This window comes from Aptenodytes forsteri, unplaced genomic scaffold (assembly GCF_000699145.1).
Source record: "Aptenodytes forsteri isolate BGI_AS27 unplaced genomic scaffold, ASM69914v1 Scaffold3, whole genome shotgun sequence".
In the NCBI taxonomy this organism is placed as follows: Eukaryota; Metazoa; Chordata; class Aves; order Sphenisciformes; family Spheniscidae; genus Aptenodytes; species Aptenodytes forsteri.
The window spans coordinates 3,186,113-3,209,947 of NW_008795283.1; the positions used below are offsets into that span (position 1 = coordinate 3,186,113).

General features: G+C 43.3%; 1 protein-coding gene across 1 annotated transcript in view; it reads right to left on the bottom strand.

Moving 5' to 3' along the window:
* The window catches only part of TMEM229B (transmembrane protein 229B), a 22,838-nt gene extending 3,239 nt beyond the window's left edge, over nucleotides 1-19,599 (bottom strand). Inside the window, exon 1 of the mRNA XM_009279299.1 lies at nucleotides 19,430-19,599. The gene's annotated coding sequence lies outside the window, so the exon portion shown is untranslated. The remainder of the gene's footprint in view (nucleotides 1-19,429) is intronic.
* Between the last annotated feature and the right edge of the window lie 4,236 nt (nucleotides 19,600-23,835).

A 23,835-nucleotide genomic window follows, 5' to 3' on the forward strand; every position in this document is an offset into this window, starting at 1 on the left:
CCTCCAGGGATGGGGACTCAACCACTTCCCTGGGCAGCCCGTTCCAATGTTTACCACTCTTTCAGGAAAGACATTTTTCCTCACATCCAATCTAAACCTCCCCCGGTGCAACTTGAGGCCATTTCCTCTCGTCCTATCGCTTGTTACTTGGGAGAAGAGACCGACAGCCACCTCGCTACAACCTCCTTTCAGGTAGTTGTAGAGAGCGATGAGGTCTCCCCTCAGCCTCCTTTTCTCCAGGCTAAACAACCCCAGTTCCCATTCTCACATAATTTCAAGAACAAATCAATAGTCAGAGGTACAGGAGTAAGGGAAAGCAGTAAGAAGGAAATGGACTGTAGGTATCTTGTCAGAATGGGGATATATGGCTGCGGCAGGAAGGGAGAAGTTTTTTATATCTGAGGAGACAGACATCAAAAGATGCAGAGGCCTTAGAAGTCACACCTATTGCTAGATAAGGCACTGAGGAAATACAGAGCGTCATTCTCCAGGGAAGAAAATGACTGTAAAGTTTTTCTAAGCTGCCAAGGGATTCTGTGGTTTTCCTCTCTTTTCAATAAGCCTTTCTCAGCTGTCCACTTGCAGTCTTTAGTCCTTGTACTTCCCTCTACAGCTTTACATGAAATGTATTTGAACTGTTAGCTGGGAGCATCCACAGCATTCAGTAACTATCTGTAAGGTTTTCCTTGTAATTTTAAAAATTTCTTCACAAAGTTGGATCAAATGCATAGAAGGTCCTTCCCTCTCAGTCCCTCCCCTCTTATTCCAAGGATCCCCTCACCAATTATTTCCATTGCCTTACACCTGCTCACCGAAGCCAAAGACTCACACAAATATATCCAACAAGCCATGTCCTGTTCTACCCCACACTATTTCCTCTGTGCAATGAAGGTTTCTCTTTCCTGGTTCTATACCACATACTTAATAATTATCTATTTATTCTCTGTTTCTTTTTTTACACTTTGCAAAATATCTAGTCACTATACTAGAAGTCTAATAACTGAATGTAGACCGGGTCTGGGACAGCATCTACAATACAGGTTAACCCATTGCAAAGACCACTGTTGACTTCTTTTGAATCCTGAACCTTTCACCACAACTGCAAGGAGACAAGCATCAATGCGCTGACACTATCCCAATATTTGCCTTCTACTGTCATGTGCCCAGTCAGCCCAACCTTGATGGGAACTTCCTTCTTACGATATGCTTGAAAGAGTCCTCACAGGCTACCTGCTGATTAAGAGCATCCCAAGACAGGACAGATGCCAAACTGTGGTAGCCCAAACATAAATCGGTTCCACTGTGCTAAGCAAACCCATAAATCACAGCTCCTCCTGTGAAATATTTCATTCAAAATAAAACAAAAAGTACACAGTAAGACATTGAAGGGAATGGAGGATACCTAGGGAGACTACAACAAGTTACAGCACATCATTGCACAAGTTGGGGACTGCACAATGTAATGGTTACAAGTCACTTGAGCATTTACAAAACAATTAAAATTGCAGCTGTTCCCAAGCATCTTATTTCCCAGCAATACCAAATCATCTGGTGCCTGGTAGGCAATACTGCACGAAAAGGTCTCAAGAGGGAAATGAAGGAGGAAAGTCTTGTTTTATCGGGCAGCAATTCATGATAAAAGGATCAAGCTGAAAAGTAGTTGCAGGACATTAGCATCCAAACAGAAAGCCAAGACTGGATTCAGTAAGAGATGCAGGTTTGTGAAAAGCCTCAAGCAGATAATTGAACTTGGTGATGCAAGACTTTTAATGGAGTGACAGTAATACAGACCAAAAAGCTCTGAATGTATGATAACTATTCAGTCTCCTGAGGAAAACAAATGACGTTCATCACTTGAGGTAGTTACAGTGGGATGGGCAGCGGCTTCCTGAAAACTAGAAACACAGCTGCCACCTACGCAATTGTCTCAGCAGAGAGCAAACAAGTCCTGGAGGCTGCACATGGATGGCCGTGCTTGTACTGAGGCTGCTCACACTGTGTTGTTTTGTGGAAAACAGGGAGCGTCTAAATTCAAAGCTATGAAAATACTTTCCATCATCATCAAATTATATTTCAAGCAGCTAAAGTAGAAATAGTTCCTCTAATACAATGTTATTAGGAAGGCTGAGCTAAGCCAGCACAGAATTTTTCCCTCTTTCTCCAGTAGGACCTTCTTTTCCAGCTTGCTGATAGAAGAAAGAAGGCAAGTCTGTGGAAACCACACATGGGCCTCGGAGGAACACGCAGTCCTTTCCCTGACTGCACTGCCTGTGCGGATAACGCTGCTGGCAACACAGGGGCCAAAAGCCCCTCCGCCTACAGGGAACAAGCACAGCCCTAACAGGGTGAAGCGTATGAATGACTGTGTTTCTCTACAGAAATCTGGTTCAGAGGATCAGGGCAGGACTCTGAGTTAGGCCTGCAAGAAAATAATATTGTAACAACACAAAGGTTATACTTTTATATTTTAGAATATCAACTCTGAAATGGATATTAATCATCCCCTAGGTTGACGTAAGATACAGATAAACCTGGTGCACCAGGCCAAGTAAGGAGAAAGGATACAAATACCAGACTGCCCCGCTTCACGCACGAGACCCTTCTGCACAGGGGGAGCACTTCCATACTCACATTCAGCTTTGCAGGTGATGCAGCCCAGGCAGGCAAGAGGCAAGCGATCGGAAAATGGGTTGATGGGAGACCAAGAAATAACGGCAGATTTGTCACACGCAAGCACTGCAGGGGAGACATCAGTGCATGTCATATTCATGCCTGATTAAGTTCTTGAGCACTGCCTGGTTCATTTTTTTGAAAGCTCTCCTTTACAGTGGCTTTCTGCCTGTTTCCCTGCTACCAAGCCAAACTGTGCTTCAAAAAGTCTCTCCCAGATTGCCTCTATTCCCTTTACTCCAACAGAATTATTTAGACTCCCAGCCTCTGGGTGGGTATAATGAGACCTCATCAAGATACTCTGAATTAACTCTGAAGTGCTAATAAAAGAAAAACACAAACAAAAAACCTCCATGAGACAATTCCCCTGATTAGTGATGGCCTGAGGCTATAAATTCTGTCAGCTACTTGATTCACCGCAGGTGAACTTGAACTACTGCAGGAAGTTCCTTATTCTTAGTGCCCAGTTGTTTCTGCCAGGTAAAAAATTAGGGCACAGTGTTACTTTACAATTTCATATCTGAAGTATTTACTAATATTTAGTTTCATAACATGCATGTTCATATTTCTAAGAAATGCCTTAGATACACCTATAACCCTATGTTACATGTCATAATTACTTTTTAATTTGAAAGAGTAACTGCAGACAGAGAAGGCGTACATGTAGTAGGATACTTCAGTCCCTCGAAACGACAGGACTGCGAGCAGCAGACAACTCTGAAGTAGAGGGCACCTGCCACTCCCTGACCGTAAGCTCTACTGCTTATGATACTGTCTTTCCTCAGACCCTTCTTACCCAAACAGTACTTATGTAAGTAACCGTTCTTCATGACTTTTTGAATTACTTTCATTGGCACATCATTGTAGCTACTGTGTTCTTCCCTAAAACTGAGAGAATCAGATGGGTATCTGCTTTTCTGCTTTAACAAAGAATAGAGTAGATACAAGGATGTGTCGATGAAAATTGACATGCATTTTTGGGCAATACCTTTTTAAATGTAATTCTTCCTCTCTTATTTTGCATCTTCCCTGTGAGTAAACACCAAATGAGCATGCCTTTGCAACCACGGACAATATTCAATGAATGTGCTGCAAATCTGGCTTCAACATTTTCATATAAAATCTCACACAAACCACTAGCAGTAAAGATTTACAGAACACTGGTGCTGGATTTGGCCCCAAGACATTAGTTCATCAGTGTTTAAAGATTTATGCAGTAAAGTCTTAGCAGTACTTATGTGTTGAAGTCATAAGTCTGAGGAGATATTCATCCTTCAGGTAACTGAGAGCCTCAATTAACTGTGGCTCAGAAAATAGAATTTCGACTGTACTGAAGTGTGGAATAGTTCCAGCAGATCAATTAATCAAGCCCTGCAATGAAGCTAAAAGCATGCCACAGACAGATGTCTCCAAACACAGACTTGATGTCCATTCCTTACTCTTAGCGCTTTCAGGATGGATCTGGAGCCCTGGGACTTTGGTCAGTTCTGAATGTATTAATCATCTGGTTTTGCTGCTTCTCTCTCTGGACTCCACCTCCATTAGGATGCACGTTGTCTCCCTTCCTCTGGGTTCTACCCACACCGCCATGTATTGCAAGTAAGAAAGCACAGCCCATTTCCAATCTGCATTTTCCCCTCATTTTCATCTTTAGCTCCTTTACCTTAGAAGGCGCATCATTTGGCTGCCACTCCTCATTCCCTTGCCCAGTTCACTCTGTACCTGCTGGCAGCCTCTGATCCCTGCCTATCTTTCAAATCTGTTCCAAAGAGAATTGGGATACTGTAAAAAAGAATGACGACAAAAGGAGATTAAATGAATCCAATTACCAGACTAAGCCAAAGGGATGGGGAAGTGTAGTTCTTACCGGTAATGCCTGTATGTGGGCTGCCCAGAGGGCACCATTTCACAATGGGAAGGAGAAAGGTAGGGTTTTCTTGGGAGGGAGCATAGAGGGGGGGCTTTTCAGAGAACAAAGAGAAAATATGAAGACATTGTTAGTTTAAAGAATAGTTTTCTGAATAATGTGATCTCATGAATGGCAGTAGAAGTGCAGAAAGCTGAAATTTCCCATGCCCTGTCTCACACATAGCATCATGTTACTCCAAGACTTAGTCCACAGTGACCACTCCAACTTGAGAACAAATTAAGGCAGCAGCTCTTCACTTACAGTGACCAAGAGGGATGCTTCCTATGCTCCTGACAGAAGTTAAGACCCATCAAGAGTCAAGCAAGCAGCAGACTTGCAAGACAAATCTGTGAAAAATGACCAAGTCCAAACTCAGCATCTAGAAGTATTATCCCTGAATCTCCCCAGCATCTCTTTCAGGTAAGGTCATGTCCTTCTCCAAGCCTGTTGCTAGAAGACTCCTGTGCCCTACCTGCTGCCCTCCCCTGTTTGGAAAAGCTGCCCCGAGTCCCCAACATTTGCTGATACTACAGCTCTCGAACAAGCAAGTGTCCAGCAAGGGCCCAAGTGCCCCTGAAGTGGCCCCAGCACAAAGCAGAGACTTTGAATCCAGGACCCCGCTGTTGGGGCAGACAGAGCTTCCCGCTAACACTGCGGGGGGGTGGGGGAGAGCAGACCCAGCACTATGGAAGGTCTGCCCCCAAGGAGATGGCATGTCCAGGGGGGCACAACCTGCCCTGAGAATCTGTATCAGCCGTCCTCCAGTTTTGGGTGCTCAATTGCTGCATTCACCATTATCTTAACCTGGACCTTAAGTCCAGCTTGACTTCATTCTCTGCAGTGAGAGCAGAATTGAGTTCCTAGAATCCATTTTTCAAAAGCTGCTACAAGTTTGCAGCCCATGACTTCAGGCCTAGGTCTGAGCACTCATAGTTCCCTGATGGGCAACTGCCTGACTTGTAAGCTCCTGCAGGCTGGGCCCCTTCATTTCAAACCATGCATTCAAGTACAGTGGCAATCAAAATTCATAGCTGTTTTTGAAAGCTTGAGCTCAACATGTTGTATTAGCTGACTGAAGCAAACCTGACATTCAAAGAACATAATGCACATCATGGCTTACCAGGAAAAAGCAACCCAAAAGAGAGCGATGAATGGAGAGAGAGAATTTATCCTGAGAACATGCTGAGAGTTTACAAGATTTTGCCATCACCAATATCCTTTCCACTGTCACTAGAGAGCCAAAGGATGTAAAGAAGAGACAACATTAAGGTCAAGACATTCTGTGTCACCCATCTTACATGGTTTCTTAAAGCTGTTTGGAAATTCAGACAGTTCTTTTTTGAAAAGGGGTTTGGTTTTTTTCTTCTTAGCAAATGCCCCCATCTTCTTTCCAAAGCAAAATGAAAAGCAAATACACCAGTCCACTCCAACACTAAAATAATAAATTGATTTGGACAACTCACAGAAGTCAGTATCAGTAATAGTAACAAATAAACATGCTTAGCCCAGCTCTTCTGAACAATCTGCAGTAACAAGCCAGAATCAGCATGCAATGGAGGAAAGCCAGGTTTGGCAAAAAAAATGACAAAAAATCCAAATACATTTCACATTGAAAATGAAGCTTGGCAGAGAAAAATATTATGATCAAGGCAGTGAAGTAAGAGTATCTAAAATCCTAGCCTGCTAATATCCTGACACAATCCAAGTCACTTAAATCTGTGAAGAGCAGCAATGTGTGTAAAAAGACAAAAAAAAATAGAACTGTTGACAGATCCAAGGCAGTCTTTCCTAGTTTGCTGCAGGTAAAGCTCAAAGCAGCATTTCAGAAAGTTTGCTGCTTCTTTTACTGGAAATTCGTGCTGCATATACACAACTGTAAAGAACTATTTCCCTCTTCTTGTATTACTCTTCACCAGTGCACAAGCCTTCATAAACTCCCAGCCTTTAACTGACAGTAGATAACTGGATAGTGTAAACACCCGCAGCTAGCAACTAGTCACTCTTCATCTAGGAGGAACGGAACTGCTGCAGACCATAAAGAAACCTAGCATCTTGGTCTAAGCTGAGTTAGGTTTAAACCTTGCAAGCAGAAGGCACTGCATAAAGACAGATGAAACAGGAGGGAGGACACTTTTAAGTACCTTCAGAAACACAGCCTGAGATGGTCATAAGAAGTTTTATTCTCTCTTTCCCCTTTTGGAAGTCTCTTGAAGGCAATTCTACAGAAAATTTTTCCTCCTCAATATATATTTTCCTTCCTAACATTAAACTACTGCTAAGATGTGAAAGAACCAGGTTTTCCAAGCGCTATCGGCTATTCACCAGGCTGTTACTCCTCAAGTTTCTTCCTAACATCCCTGGAGGAGAAAACTTGAGCAGCCTCAGATTGCTAAATTATTCTTTTTCACCAAAGGAATCCTTGTGGAGCCTCCAAGATGGTGGCTACCTCATCTTCTTAATTTCAAGTTCACACAGGTCCTCAGAGGTAGAAACATCCTGGAAATGAAGGGTAGAAGAGGATAAATCTCAGAATTCTACTGACCACCTCACCATGTCTGACAAGATCGTCAAGTAGGCAACCATGCCTACAGCTGGGAAAGGCAGCTCCTCGGAGCAGTCTCCCAGTTTCTCCCACTAGTGCCCACCAATTAGCATACCATGGGGATTAATCATGCCATCGCTGGCTTGCAAAGTATGTAATCAGCAGTGGAAATATATTGCATGGACAAATAAATTAGTGGTGAGTTTTGTACTCCATTGTTCAGGTTTATTTCAATTCAGAAAGAACAACAAGCAGCCTGTAAGCGCACCACTCAGGTAAATCTGTCTTAGTAGACCAGTCAAACTTCTCTGTCCTGAATAACAAGTCAACAAAAACTTAGGTTTTAGGGCCTAGTTCCTACACAGCAGACATACCCCTCCACTGTGTTAGGTACTTCTTTGCTATTTACATCTTTGCAAAAGAAGGCTTACATTTTTAGTCCTGTTATTTCTTCAAGGTATCAGGAAGCTTAGCATTCGGGTTAAAACTACAAACACACCATCTTCACGTTTTATGCACGCCTGCCATTTTTCTCTTTTGTAAACTTGAAGCATCAGATTCACCATAAACCTTTAATGTTTAGCAGTTTATGACTCTCCTCACGTCACTCATTCATCTGATTATGTGCTGTGTATCCCAAGAAGGCAGCACCAGAGCTTTCCCACAGGGGAATGTGACTGAAACTCTCAGCCTTCTGAAAGGTGGTAAGCTGAACACTCACGAGCTCTTTTAAATAAAGCAGTAACTCAGTATTTGTGCCCCATGCAGAACTGGTATTTGCCAGGCTATTTCTGCTTGCCATTCAAGGAAGCCTCTTATCTCTTCAGACATCAATTTCTTAACTCAGCATTGGTCCATAAGCTTTTACTGCTGCGTCCTACAGCTCCCTCCTTTTCCAGTCAGCTTATGAAGGTACAGTCCCAGGGGTATTTCCCAGCACTGTTCTTCCAGCTGAAACGTGCTCCCAGCTGCAGCTTCATGCACTCCAGCTCATGAGCCAGGGAGCTGGGTCATAAGGATGCCCCGCATCTCCTCTGACTACAGCTGATGTCACCTTGGTTCTTTTCCAACTCTTTCTGAGCTTCTTACTGCCTCTCTCCCAAATCACAGAACTAGACTGTTCTCTCACGCTCTATTTTGGACTGGACCACAGATATCTGCTTTAATGAAGGCAAATCAACCCGCTATGCCTACATAATTTTTAATTCTATCTACAGATGTATAGATATATAAAGATACATAGACACATTTATATGTTGTCCTTATTGATTTGCTTATTTGCCCTCTCTTCCCCTCTATACTTGAAGGGTATGGATTTTTTTTTTTTCCTATAATTGCTTCTTCTAACTGTGTTCATTTTGATGCTGAGGTGACCTTTTACAAACACTACGATCGGATTCAGGATTCCTACCTGCACCATGCCAATCATTTATCACGGCTCCACAGGGCATGCTCAGTTCCAGCCTTTACACAGCCCCTCTGAAAGTAGATCCATTTAATATTATGTTTATACCCTTCTTCCACATTTCCCTTTGTGACTGCAGCGTGTCCAAATGACCATGCTCTATTGAACAGTCTCCCCAATAAAATCAACAAACAGATTAATTGCTCCAATACAGGAAAGCATTTTCAAAACTTGCCTATATTTATTAGTCAACGTAAGTGTAAGACTTTAGGTTCCTTAAGACAGAAAAGTCTGTGTGTATGTGCACAGGGATGCTTCAGATGCTTCTGAATGCCTGGCGTCCAGGAATTCATCTTTCATAGCACAGGGTAGCCCAGATCATGAAATAGAGCAATACCACAGCTTCAGACTGCTTTGCAGATCTAGCAGTTTATGGCTGTGGTACATGCTGAGACCCTATTCACATTCATCCCTTTTCCCAGATCCAATCTACACATTCAGCCTTCTGAAAAATTCTAAACCATCTCTTGTGAATAGCAGCTAACATGCATCTGCTTCAGGATTCATGGATTTTAACTGCATCATGTTAACACCACCTACTTGCTAAACACCTGAAAAAGGAATTAAGGATTTTCTTTTCTAAGGTGGAAGCTTAAGAACTGCTAACTCTAATCCTAAACTCAGCAATGAGGTAAAAATACTACCCACGTCTTCACTCCTATCAGCTGTCAATCCACGCAGAAGACATTTTCCACTCTCAGCTGCAGAAAGATGGCACAGTCGCAAAAGGTCAAAGCACAATGATAAAAGGAGACTTGAATTTGCGTCCACACACACAGCTGCTGCAGTAGAAGGCAAAGCGATTGTCTTGCTTGGTTCTTAAAATTACTGCCATAGCTGTGTTGGCTTCTCTAGGACCCAGTGAGCCAAAGCACAGAAAGAGAGGAAAAGTTGGTAAGGATTAATCTGGGGAAAGCCTTGCAAGAACCTTGCCTTGAGAACAGAAGGTGGATCTAAAAGAAGTAGGGTGGAAATACCCTGGAGTATTTGTAGAATAGAGGGAAACAAGGAAGAATGCACAAGTAAAATTGTAAGTGTATTAGTAGCTGAAGCTAGTAGGTGGCAGATGTCAGGGAATTAAACTCATCACTGTTTCCTAATCATTAACTTCACATAAGCAGGTAATAATGAAGATCCATAGATTTCCACAGCTACTACAGTGACAAGATAAAATTTGGATACATGTTCCATCCTCCTTCTGGCTACCAACCCCAGGTTAACAGAATCCTTCAAACCAGCCTGGCTGGGAACCTTAATGGGGCTGGAAAATGGCCCAGAAAAGTGAGGCTATTTTCCTCTCATTGTTGAGCTGCTGAGCAATCGCTGAGAAGAGGCAGCACTCAGGTATGGACAAGACATCTAAGTCAGAAGACATGGGGAAGGCACATAAAAAGTCTCTCAGTGGCCAAACAGGGCAACAGACAAAAGACTTATGAAAGTTACATCAGAGCAGTTTAGCCACGTCATCTTCCTGCACCAGTGCTTGTAGAATCAGTGCAGCTGGAACAAAGAATTGGAGTTTTGCTCAGTGACAAAGTTAACCTGGCAGTACAGATCCATGCTTGGCTTAGAAGAGACGTGCTCTTTGCGAGTCTTGCTTGGAAGCTGAGTTGCTGGAATACAGAAGAATGGGGAGAGGAAGAGGAAGATGGTGCGATGTAGACCAAAAGGCTGCTCTGGAATGAAAAATAATCTTGAGAGCACTGGGACAGAAGTTAAGATTGCGACTCTTGTCTGCATATGCTGTCAGACAGCTGACAAAACCCCAACAATAAAAGGTGCCAAGATAAGTCAAGACTTCTCTTGATATAAGACACAATTTTAGTTTTACTAAAAGTAAATTCTACTCTGCTCTGCAGGCAGGAGTTCACTGTGCTTCTCTAGTTCAGCACTCCCTTCTGTCCAAAGCCAAGCAGCTGCTGCATGCAGAAAGAGAAAATGGCTGAATATAGCCAGACTATCTGCACTGACCTGTTTTGCCCTTACAAAAAAGGGAAGACAACTATTTTAAAACCTGTCTCCACTAACGTGGCACTGCAGTGGGGCATGGCTATCATTTGACTAGCACCCCGATGGAATGATCAGCAGCAGGAACAGGGTTGTGCGTATCATCTCCAGCAGTCTAAGCCCTGGGCTAGCAGCACATATCACTGGTTGAAGGGTCCAAATGCGTCTGTCTGTCCCAAATGGTAACACCATAGATGAAATTGAACATCCTACCTTTCTAAAGTAGAAGTTTAATACAACTGAATTCCTTGCATCTTCAGTTGTGTCAGAATACTTCACAGTAAGACATATATTCCCTTAATATTACTACCAGAAGGAGTGGCCAGGTGTCAGTAAATCAAGGTACCATAGGCCTGTACAAACACACATGGAAAGACGGCCTGTGCCTCAAAGAACGTGTCATACCATGTCATCTTTCTTATTCACTGCTGCTGCAGAAGTAAGATCTAGAAAGCAGAATCCTATTTATTCTATTTTTCAGGCTGCAAAAAGAAAATGTTCCAAAATGCACATAGCTCTTGTTTTTTCTCATACATATTTGTTTAGTTCCCAGTGATTGACAAAACATCCTCATAATCCAAACACAGGCGCTAATTGGCCCAGATCCTTGACCATCTCAGAAGAGAGACCAGACACTAGTTGAGTCTCGATTCTTTTACTTGCCTCTGGAAGCTGCTCTTTCCAGAACAGATAGCTCATGTTGATGCACAACACAGAAAGTTCATGTTCTCACTGTCAGACCTTCTCTTTCATTTACAAAAGCACAGATGTCCCTCTGGACAATCCAGACAGTACCATTCATCAACTCTGAATTCCCCTTACAAAAGTGTTTGTGATGGTCATACAAGGGCCTCAGGAACATGTGAGGACACGAGAGCAAAGAAGGAGGAGTTGGTGGCCCAGTGGCTCTGTCCAGCTGGGGTTGTGATGTGCACAGTCTTTCCCCACTGCTGGGCTCCGCAAGCAAAATGCTCATGCCAGGGAGAATTAGCTACTGCAGACCCAGACTATGTTTTTAGTAACTTTGATCTTACTACTTCGGTCAGATCAGAGACAGAAACCCGATACTCAACTTCAAACAGCTTCAAGCCCAAAGATGGCCTGAGTATCTGAAATGTACTGCCCCCCTCCACCCCTCCACAATATCAGTTGACCCAGCAAAATGTATTACCTTTCCTTAGAAAACCGTATTGCACTTGATCTTTGAAGAGAAGGGAATACTGAGCTGAATATACTTCACCTGGTTCCCAGAAGAGGCTTATTTTTGAAGTCTCATGGCAGCCTAGTGGCCAAATCCTATGAAACACAGGACACTCTCAGCTGAAACACTGCAAGAGATGCTATCTACCAGGCTACGTGCTACAGAGCCATTTACACCAGACGGGAATGTGTTAGAGGAAACAGTAAGACCACAAGTTCCCATCCATGAAGTTCACTTCTTTCTTAACACCTCCCATAATTTGTTTCTCCTTCTGTCAAGTATCAAGCCTCCACTAATTTCTGTCAACTTGTCAGAGGAAGCTTATTGCACTCTGCACCTGGTCAGAAGGACTCAGTTTCCCCATGGGGCCTGGCAAGCACAACCAGAAAAGAAGACAACCACGGCTGCGCCATCCTCTGCAGCATGGAGGCAAACCTGCCACCCTGGAGTCTCATGCAGCAGCAGAGGCCCTTTAATGGAAGGGCAATTCAACTGGCTTCTTTCCATTGAACTGTAACCTTAGGCTTTACCCAGCTACCATGTAATTTTCCTTTTGTATTTAGACAGAATGGCCTTGGCCAGGGGTGACAAGAGTGTCCTGCCCCGTTAACGGTTGGCCACAGAGCTCCCAAACAGGGCAGGGCTTTCCCAGGGTCACACTATTTTCTGCCAGGGACTTTCTGCCCAGCTCTTCATTTGTGGTGCTCTTTTAACTCCCAACTTATGTTTTCAGCTTTTATTTTGCCATCTCCTGAAGATAAAAGTTTAAAGATATACTCTAAACAACTGCTTGTTATTTTAGGAGGTACAGTTGTTAGTTAAGCAGTGAGGAGCTGATCCCTCCCTTGTGCAGGCACTGAGCTTTCATTGACTGAAACACACCTCTGACAGCAACTTGTTCTTTGAGATTCAGCCTCCAGTAATCTGCCTTACACTATTACTGCAACATGATACCATTCTAACAAATTAATTATTTGCACAACACAGTTTTACTAGCTTTTGAATTTCATATAAACGTTACACACACACACACACACAGAGGCCCAAATTCATTCATGAATTTCAGGCACTTAACAAAGGCACCTTCATTACAAGCGTTGTCTCTGCAGGCTCCCATTTGTAGTTACTAGAGCCTGTGAAGGTAGCTAGAGATGGACACATCCTGGAGACAAAACTGGCATTTTGTCTGATGCTACCATTCCTGCATCTTTCCAGTACCTACTTAGAGGTGCTTAAAGCATGTGCAACACTGATTTATCCACCTCAGTGAAATACCTAAGGTTACATAGGATAATTTCAGGTCTTATCAAACCAGACTTTATCTTGTTTTCCTTCTGGGCAACAATAGGTACCTCATGCCTCTGGGCAAAGAGACAGCTGAACAAAGATGCCAGTTCTCATCTGTGTGTTGGGAACTGTCTTGTGATAAGACTAGAAAAGAATTCCTCAGTTTTACTTAAAACGGCTTCATACTGCTCACACTGGCCACAAAAAAAAAAGCCCTCTCCAAAAACCCCAAACCCTAAACTCTTTTTAAACCATCTTTAAAATCTGCTCAAACAGAGCATCAGGTGACCCACAGCAAATGGAACCAGAGAGGCAACATATGTTATCTTGTCCCTGCTTATGTAAAACCCTTAAGAGCTGTCGTTTTCGTGCCTGAATCATGCATCTACTATTGACAGTCCTGGAGGCACACATTCTGGTCAGCTTGTCCATTCCTTTCTAGAGGTACACAAACCTGCAGCATGTAAGGACTTTTATGACAATCACTACGTATTAAGCAATACACTGTTGGTAGGATGAGTAAGAATTTAATTTTTTATCTCCCACCATGAGTAAAACAACATAAATATGCTTCTATTATATAACTAGTCTTGATACATGCAACAACAAACCTGTCACATTACACATATGCTGAACAGCGTTATTTCCCCTACTTCGCACAACAGTTCATAGCAATGCCAAGGTGTTCAAAATAGATACCTTGACATTTTTCAAGTGTGCTCTTTGTGCATAGGCTTGTAATAACTTAGAACCTATATGTGCACTGCAGCTAACCAACTTGCTTCGCTGTATCTTCACTGTCTCTCAGAGTTTCCACAGCTCTGAAGATATGCAAAGTTAACTTAAATGCTACGTGTGCAAAGTTAACTTTTAAATGAATGTGCCTCAGCCAAGGCAGTCATGCATGTGTGGAGCACAGGTAAAAGTTGTTCTAGCAGTGCACATCTGTTCCTGAAAAGAACTGGTGGGTGACTTTTGCTATCTCATGCTGATAATAGTTTTCTTGGGTATTTCTTATGCCTAAGTCACTCTTCAGAGTCACCTGCACTTAGATATTTTCACAGCACAGTACAACATAGGAAGTTTTGCACTGCATCCACAACATTGACAGATCTTCCTTCCTTCTCCAACTGGGTCTACAATGATTTGTATATAAGCGTAGGGAGCATCTTCTGATGCCTGGAAGTGGCCCCATTCAGCAGCCTTCCCTCACCATCTTCACTGGTAGAGCTACAGTGTGTAAAGAATTCCAAGAGTCTGGCTAAGAGCAGACTCAGGAATTGGACTGGACGTCAGAGGATGCTACCAAAAAGTGGAGCTCTTTTGCAGAGCTGCATGAAGGCTCAGCATTCAAAAAGCAGGGGATGCTAGAGATCCACCCCAACACCTCTCATCCTGGGAGTACTAAAACTAAAATATCATCTAGAATACAGTACCTCTCTCAGAGAAATTCTAAAAGGCATTGAGATTTCTACAACAAAGGGTGAAAAAAGGAGAGAATCAAGTAGCAGCCAGGACTCAGATGGAGAAACAAAAGGACCTTCCTAAGACAGTGCCAAGGTGGATACATGGATGGGGTTGTTGAGCAGCTGTGCTGCCTCACAAAGCAATATGCAAACTGATGCAAGTCTTGTAGTGAGCTATGCTGGCCCTAAGAGAGGGCACAAGCAGCCAAATAGTGCAGCATACTAACACAGGACTGACAAAACCTCTGCTTTATTACCAGGTTTGCCATGATCTGCGACATGACCTTGGATGAGTCACTCCACCTCTCTGTGCCTCTGGCTGCCATCTGGCTAATTAGATTAAACTATTTGGTGGGAGGCCTGCATCTAACTATAGATTAGTTTGGCAGGTAGCACAATTGGTTACCGATACTGCCAAAAGCCATCAAGCAAAACTGGAATACAGAGAGCAACTGTGGCCAGTCACTTGCAGAAGCACCAAATTCACACAGAGTCAAAAAGGCTGCACGACTAGGCGGCTCTCAGCATCAGTCTCATTTGCTCAGTTATCTGTGTCACATGGATTCCCAAGTTTACCAAAGCATTTCTTTCAGGGAGCCTGAAGGTGCATCTCTAAGCCAGATACAAGCATTTGTATTTAACAGCATATTCAATAAACTTCTCTGTACAGCACTTAAGAGTGAGTAATTAAAGGAAATATTACTGCAATAGAGCTTCTCATTAGCAACCTAATTAGCCTTCTGAAAATAATTAACATTCCTTTCTATAAAGGGAACAGATGACCCATTACATCCATCAGACAAGCAAAACAAATGCCGAAGGTAAGGGAGATTTGTTCAGGGAGACAGCAAGAGAAGCATCCAGCAGCAGTACGAGTAAAAAGGAAGAGCACAAATGCCCATGACTTATGAAGACCGGACTATGCAAGTGGGTGTGCAGGACTGGTACGTGCCTAACTGTCTGATGTGCGCATCCAGCATTCACACTGAGCATTTTCCTTCCTCTACCTCTATGACCCGCTGATAATCCATCAGCTGAGATGCTGAAAAATTCCGCACTCGAACTTATTTTGAAAGCCCAATTTAAAGGCTCTCAAATTCAACTATTCACAGTCACAAAGAGCTCTCTCCATATGCAAAAATTCCCCAAAGGTCATATGTTTTGACTATTAAAACACTCCCAAAATGCCCATTAAAATAAACCATGATTTAATGTCACATGCAGCCCATTTCTGTGGCCCACAGAAACAAGTGAGGTGATGGCTACGAACAGCATGAAGTACACCTCTCCAAGCTTCACAGGGTGGTGCTCTGATCAGTTAGCATGCCCTGAAAGAATTAGGCATACGTATCTTGATCAGTGCATGTTTGAAATCAGTGTGGGTGAGCAGAGAGTCACAGGCATCGGTGTTGTGAGATGTACAGATGAGAGAAAGCAAAGGATACAGGTCAACATATCGCTGCCCAGTGCAGCAAGAACTGTGGTATTACGACAGTTTGATGCACTGTTTCAGTGCAGGACAACAGATAAAGGAGAAATAAACCATGGCAGAGCTGAGCTTCCCAACATCCACATATTCAGGCAACATAGCAAAAATAACAAATCACGAACATGCAGTTGAATTTTCAGCCATTTCTACGTTTGATGTATATTTACATTTTCCTGGCAGGAAAGCTGACTACTCATAGCCTTCAAGTGTGATTGCAGTGAGGGCGAAGCTCAGCCGTACAAAAGCTTCCACAGCTACATCACTATGGAAACCACAAATCCACCACCTGCTCTGTTTGTCTACTTCTTTCACTGATTTAAAAAAAAAAGTAAAGCATTCTTCCAGTTTATTGTCTTCTCACTTCTGTCAAGACCACAGGAGGACAAACACATTTTACCTGCTTCAGCACGAACCCTTTCTTCCTTGAGAGCCCTCTTTGCAAAACCTACCCCACCTCTCAACCCAGCTGGGCAATCTTCCCCCCAGGATGCTTCCACCACTTCTTTCAGTGAGGACTCTTCAAATGCAGTCTGGGATTTTGTCTTAGCTGCCACAGCTTCCCTCAGCTTCTGGACTAGGACAACTCCAAAGGTGGCTCACTCTAGGGCAAATCCAGCTAGCTGGCATAATGAGAAGCTGAAAACTGTTCTGGACACAAGTTATAGTGTCTTGTTTTGACTGAAGTATCATCCACTTCCTTTCCTCAAAGCTCTTTAAGAACATTTGAAGTGGTCTCAAAATGGCATAGGGCACATTACAAGACAGCTATAAATGCAAAGGTTAAACTTTTGCTTTAAGAAGCCCATCATTTCTACAGCAGTTGCTAGTTACAGGTACCTTTTCCCGCACTAAAAATCTGAATATCTCTCAGCAAAAGTCTAATAGCCAAGGGCAACTCTGGAAGATGCAGAAGGAAAATGGGGAAAAAATGCTCAAAAGTCTGCAATATGGCATGCATGGTGCAGCCTGGGTATGTGAAATGGCTGAAGGAATCTTCATACCAACCAGCAGGAGAGAAAAAGCAAAAAAAGGGTAAACACCCCTCTGCATCTAAGTATGTGCATTTTATGCTGAGGAACAGCCTCTGAACAAACCTTCAGCAATGCCTTCTCTCACACTGGGCACCTCTTACCTGAGCTCAGAGCAGTTCACGGAAGAATCGGAGGAGAATTTAGTCTCTGCAGCTCCGTAAGTCCTCAGTGCCTCTCAACTTCAGCTGCCGATTGACAACCATTACATAGACAAATGCCCACTAGTAAACGAGTTGAGAAAAACTATGTATTTCACAGATGTTCCCAAGCAGCGATTTAAATACACTCCTCTCCACTAAAGCACTCTGCATGGACAGAAAAATCCTGCCTATGCTCAGGGAACTTTTAGCAGATGATGCTTTGGCTTCTCAGCAAAACAGAGCTAGGAACAAACTGACATAGTATAAGTTCTCTTGCAAAAACCAAAGCAATACTACACAAAAGATGCAGCCCCCCACCTCCCTTTTGCAAAATGGGCCAGAGCAGTCAGTGCTTCCATCTTGGTTCTAATTCATTGCCCTCAACTCACAGCCAATTCCAGGCTGGCATTACCAGACACGTCCCAGTTTCGTTGGTGTTACAAGAGTTCCTACCAACAGCCCACAGGATGATCAAAGGCTACTTCTGTGTCCTCAAGGATGTCACAACAATGCACAAGCCAGTTTCATGGAGGACAAGCTGAGCGGAGTGGTGATCACAGTCTGCAGGGTCATGTCCCCGTGGCTTTGGAAGCAGATCTGTCTGCATCTCCAGCAGACAGCATCCTGAACAGCCTGAGTGGATGGAACATACAGGAGGCATTGGAGGAATGAATAATTCATAGTCTTGTTCTGCTGCCAATGGATCTATGTTTTCTTGTGCCCATACGACACTCAGTTTTTGTTTTAACAGTAATAGGAGACGTCTGCGCTTCCTTTGATGGTTCTTGAGGGCAGGCGATAAGCAGCATTTGCTCTACTCACAGCAATAGTACCATACACCAGAGCGCTTGCCAGACACAGCTTTCTTCAGAAATACTCATGGCTGCATCATTGACAAAATGGCTGGACTCATTTCAAGGCTCGGTCCACCAGCAGCAGCCCTCCCAGGAAGCTGCTGACACTTGCTTTGTCATAACGTTGCAGCACTGGTCTGGACTTTACTGCTCAGTAGATGACACTTTTTGACCAACTGAAGCCCTGTATTCATCTACACAATGGGCAGCAAGATCACAGTCGGAGCTCAAGGCAGCAGCTGACCCTGCTTATCCACACTGTTAGCATTGCCACAATTAAGTCTACTGCTTTCCTTCAGCGGCTGACTGGGTCTGCTCCCCAGTCTCAGAGAGGGACAGGGGTCTATCAGAGCAAGAGTACCTACAAGAGTGGGACAACAGAATACCCTAGCATAGGACACTAAGAGAGGGTAGAGACCCCTGAGACAGGATAGGCTGAGGGAGGAAGGTGCTACATGAATCTGAATTTTGTATCTGTAGCACCTACATATTCAAAGCGAGTTTCCAGTTAGAGATAAAGTACTGTGCATGACCTACCCATGAAACCTTATCCACAATAGGGAAAACAATACTGTAGCCTGAACCTGTTGCAAGCTTTATCAGAGGACTTGTGCTTAACCTCCTGTTAGGGCACCACACCGCATACTGCAGACACACAGAGCGCTCTGAAAATGCCGCAGGGTCTGGAGATTGTTGTTCTGGTCCCACAATGTCCAGCCCATCTACCGGGATCAATATAAAGTTTCGCTCTGGGACATAAATCACCCTTCCAATTTGACAGCATTTTACATCCACTCTGTTCAAGTGTAACAGACTGACATAGATACAGGAGAGTGGCAAGATGAGCCTAAAAAGATTGGTAGAGTAACACACTGGTGAATCAGGTGCAGAGACTGCACTGCTTGTTAGGGCCAGGAATAGCTTCCTGATCATCCGACTCACACCTGTGCTTTTACCACTGGAGAGAGCAACCCTCCACTCTTACCTACTGCTCTGGTTTAGCTCAGAGATACTGCTCCACTGTCCTGATTGTTTTAACTGCCTACAGCTATCCGAGTGTGAGGTTTTAAAGAGACAATAACACTGGAATAAGTTTGGCAATATAAATTACAAGCAATCAGAATGATGTGACTCAAAGCAGACAGAAATCAAGGGTGATGTGTGCAAATGGCGATCTTACACTTCCAGAAAGCAACTTGCAGTTTGAACAAATGGAAGTAACTTCACATCTTGACCATCCTTTATGCACTCTATATATTTAAATTTCAAAGGTCCCATCTACAATGCAGTCAGCTCTGTACTCAGAGGACTGCTCTGGTTTTCTGGTCTACAAGCGCACTCCCGCCAGTTTTACCCTCCAGCCCTTACCTTTTCCAGGGAGGAATCCTGGAGCTTTCCCGCTTTTTGGTCAGCTCCTGGTTCACAGCATCCACAGGTTGACCAGGTTGCCTCCAGCAGGTCCAAGCTGTTTCAGATGCCAGCCGTTTTCGGACCAGGTGCGTGTGACCAACAGCTAATACACCAACCAGACAGCCTTCCTAAACCAAAGAAGTACAGTTTAATCTTAATGAAGCGCAGTGCAAGAGAGGCTTTAAACACTGAAAGAGCTATGTGTATGGATAGCTTAGCTCCGGTACATTGGGCCCTGGAAGACCTGACTTCTTCAGAGCCCCAGGCAGGTGCCTGTACCTGCCCGTCACCCAGGGCGGCTCCCTGGCAGCTGCCTCTCCTCTGGTTAGGCTGAGCCTCTTCACTGTCCTTCTGGATCCCAGCCACAGCAAACACATGGAGCAACTTCACTGGAGCCAGTGACCAAAGGTTCCTTACTGCTACCATCTCAGCCAAGGTCTTGGTTAACCCTTGAAGGGTCTACCAGAAAGTGCTTTATCTCTATTTTCCTGGCTGATCCCTCAATTTTTGACGTAAGCCTCACTGCTGACTCCTTTTCATCCCCATCCTCCCTCTCCTAACATTGCCTCCCTATCTCCCCCACCTCCTCTCCTCCTCACTTCTCCAATCATCACGCTTTTCTTCTTCTCCCTTCCCCACTCTGGGACAGAGCGTGGCCTTCATGTAGGCAGGCCCTTGTCACTGGCACCCACCGTCACCCCAGCTTGTTCTTGGGGGTACCGGTGCTGCCTCTTCCCCCTGCTCTGGTAACCCGACTGTCTTTCACCTCTGTATTGGGCTCGGGCAGCACAGCTGCATGGCCAAGCAAGAGGAGCCCGTGAGCTTGGGCTATACTTCTCCTTCTCTTCAAGCGCTGACATTTAGGATGCCATGCTCCGGATTTTCACAGAAGTCACACCTCGAGATGCCAGCTCCAACACCCAAGTATCTAACATCATACTCGCATCAGCCTCACAGATCTTACACTTGGAGGGCTTGTTTATACATAGCATTTTTCTGGATTAATTGCATGTGAAGAAGTTACAGAGCGAGAACATTTATGTGTCAAGACTGCGTAGCAAATGGGATCTTTACATTATCCTAATGAATCTCAGAGTTTTTGAGCACCAAAGTCCAACAGGAATTCAAGAGAAACGTTTTCCTTAAAAAAAAAAAAAAACCACTACACTTTTTATTTAGATAACACTGAACTACAAAAACACTCCAATTAAAAATGCAGATTAAATAACTAATCCTCCCCCAACAAAACCTTCCCGCCAAGATTAACGGAGCAATGAATAGCATAAAACCACTAATTAAATCAATGTAACATGGGTATTATAGAGACACATTTAGCACCTTCTGCCTGTGCACTGAGGCTTGCATCTACTTTGGAGTCTCTCTTATCATGAGAAACAGTTGTTATTTTAACAGCTGGTATTTGTACGTCAAATTGGGAAAGAACTTGGTTGTTAGCTAGCTCTGGTATAAATTGTTCTAAAGTTGATGTTCCTACAAATTATTTGCACTTATTCTATTTTCATTATAAGCATTTTGTCACAGTTGCATATAGGTTTCTACTGAACTATTTATCAGACACATGCAAACAAAATTTTAAAAAGCGTTTCCCTAGAATCACAAGAACACTGAGAATGCTTTTTACGTAGTCACATCTATTTGTCTATGATTTGAGAGTGAGGAACAAAATCATATAAAATAAGCAACTGCAACACACTCCCAACTCCTTCAATGCAGAAATATGAACCTTACAAAAGGCTTCAAGCCCACCTAACTTTAGAACAATGCAGTCCCACTTAATTCAGCCCCTTCCCTGGCACCGGCACTCAGGCCATCCATGGGGCTTCACCAGGAGCCAGACCAAGGAACTCATCAGCCGTTTGAATGCTACCCCCATGCTACCCTAATGCCTGTTAGTTCTCAGCTGTATCACCTCTCAGATCTGGCTCACAGGCCACCGCCCAGCAGGAAGAAGTTCCTTTTTCACAAAAAACTTCATTTCTATGAATTCACAAGTGCTGGAGAAACCATACCTTTAGTTATACATGTATCTACACTTGAAAGAAAATAATCGTTGAAGAAACTCTTCATTAGCAAAGACTGTGTCGTAACACACACGAGCAGAGAGGTAGAGCTGAAGATAAAGGTTCAACCTTAAAGCTCATGTGATTAATACATCGCTTAAGCTGTTCAGAAAAGGGGATTTGTTTTTTCTTTTGTATATAAATGAACTTTCTGTGTTGAAATACTAATGATTAAAAACATGTAATGTTTGTAGTAGGGAAAAAACAAACAAACAAACAAACAAACAAACAAACAAACAAACAAACAAACAAACAAACAAACAAACAAACAAACAAACAAACAAACAAACAAACAAACAAACAAACAAACAAACAAACAAACAAACAAACAAACAAACAAACAAACAAACAAACAAACAAACAAACAAACAAACAAACAAACAAACAAACAAAACCAACAGTGGTGTGACCATTCAATTGCATACACAGAAATAGTTAAAATAAAAAATCCACTACTAGGCCAGACTCAGGCTTCCCAAAACAGTGCTTGCCCATGCTCTGACTGTTCCTCTGACACAGACACCAACATTCCTGCTGTCAGCAGGTTGGGGACTGCACATTAGCATAATTCAGCAGTAGTGCTCATCAAATAAGAATACAAAGAACAAGCAAACAAAAAGGAAAGCAAATTCCTGACTGGGAAGTGGTTATTTGTGCGTTCCTTCAACTGTCTATTTTAGTATTTACACTTCTTCATTATTTCCAAAGTGCTCCAAAAAAAAAAGCTCCGGTCCATGCAACTACCCGGTGATAAAGTGTCCTACCAACAGAGAAATCAAGTCACAGCACTGCTCCTTGACTTATCTGGGATTCTCCTGGGAAGAAAGTTCCAAATTTGGAAATAGAAAGCGAGCATCTGTCTTCTCAGAAAGTCACCCTGCTCTGGCAGGACTTACACGGAGGGTAATGCAGATTTCACTTTCAACTGAAGTCCCAACACACCTTTTGATGAGGGCTCTTCAACTTGCACGCAGACCAGCTGGGATCTGAACATCTCTGAACCTAAACTGGTAGACAGAGCACAAAACATAGTAGATTTGGCTGAATTTCCTTTCCAAAAGGACTGAATTACCTCAGAGAGATACCTAGGGCATGCACTGCTACACAGTCCCCACCTCCTGAAAAGGAAATTTCCTTTTTGAAAAGGAAAAATCCTCCTCTCTTCTGGAACAACAACAAAATAATTGGAAAAACAACTCTGTAAAGCAACAGCTTGCAGTTACCCGAGGAAAACAAGTGATTTCCGAGGTTAGGTGCATCCTTTCCCAGATACTTCCAGGTGGGTCCCCTATCTCTACTGAAAACTTCTGGCAAAGCCTTGAGAAGCACATTTGACCTCCAGAGTTTCAGATTTCTTTTAAAAGCCACACCACCACCCAATAGCTGAAGAGGCTTGGGCAGATGCCCACACCCCCCCACAACTACAGCATCTGCAAATGCTTCTGTGGCTATTTATCGCCAAAAGCAGAAATGCATTTAGAATAACTGCCAAGAGTCTTTATTTTTTGTTGTTGTTATCCTGCAATCTGTCTTTTTAAAAAAAAACAAAACACTCAGGTTTCAAACACACAATCAAATTCCCTCGTGCTGCTGTATCTGTCTTACATTCTCAGACTCGAACTTACTTTTTCTTCCATGTACACTCATCCCTGCTTATGTTCCTTCCATTCTGTTCCTGCTAAGGCAATGAAAATGAACCAGCTGGGTTTACATCCAGGTTTTCATGCATTACCATGGCTCTGAACATTTTTGGGCCAATGGGCCACTGTGAGTGTTTTAAGACTTCCCACAGCTTGCCACATACCCTGCCATCTACCTTTTAACATAAATCTCTCAGCCATTTTCTTATTTTTCATGGTCCCAAGGATGAGCTACGGACTACTTGCCGTAAGCTGTTGAATCATCGAAGACCCACAGACCCATGGGAGGGAACAGTTATTTACTTATATACACTTACATATGCTTCATTATCGTTAAGAGCTCATCTAACATTTTTTCTGCTGATTTCGGGTTCTGTGAATACTTTTCTCTAAAACTGGGGTCAAATCTGACCTCGCAATATGGCAGGTTAAGCAGGAGGCGAGTTAAAAAGTAGCAAATCTTACAAAACTCCACCTACACTTGCTTTATGAAGAAGTACAGAACACACGTTACATCATGAAAGCAAACTCACTGGCTTTTTGGTAATTGAAGGCAGGGTACTGTTGCCTAGCAACTTATCTGATTACCATTTTTTCAAGTATCACATGCACACTTAGATATGTTGCATAATAATGTCTTACT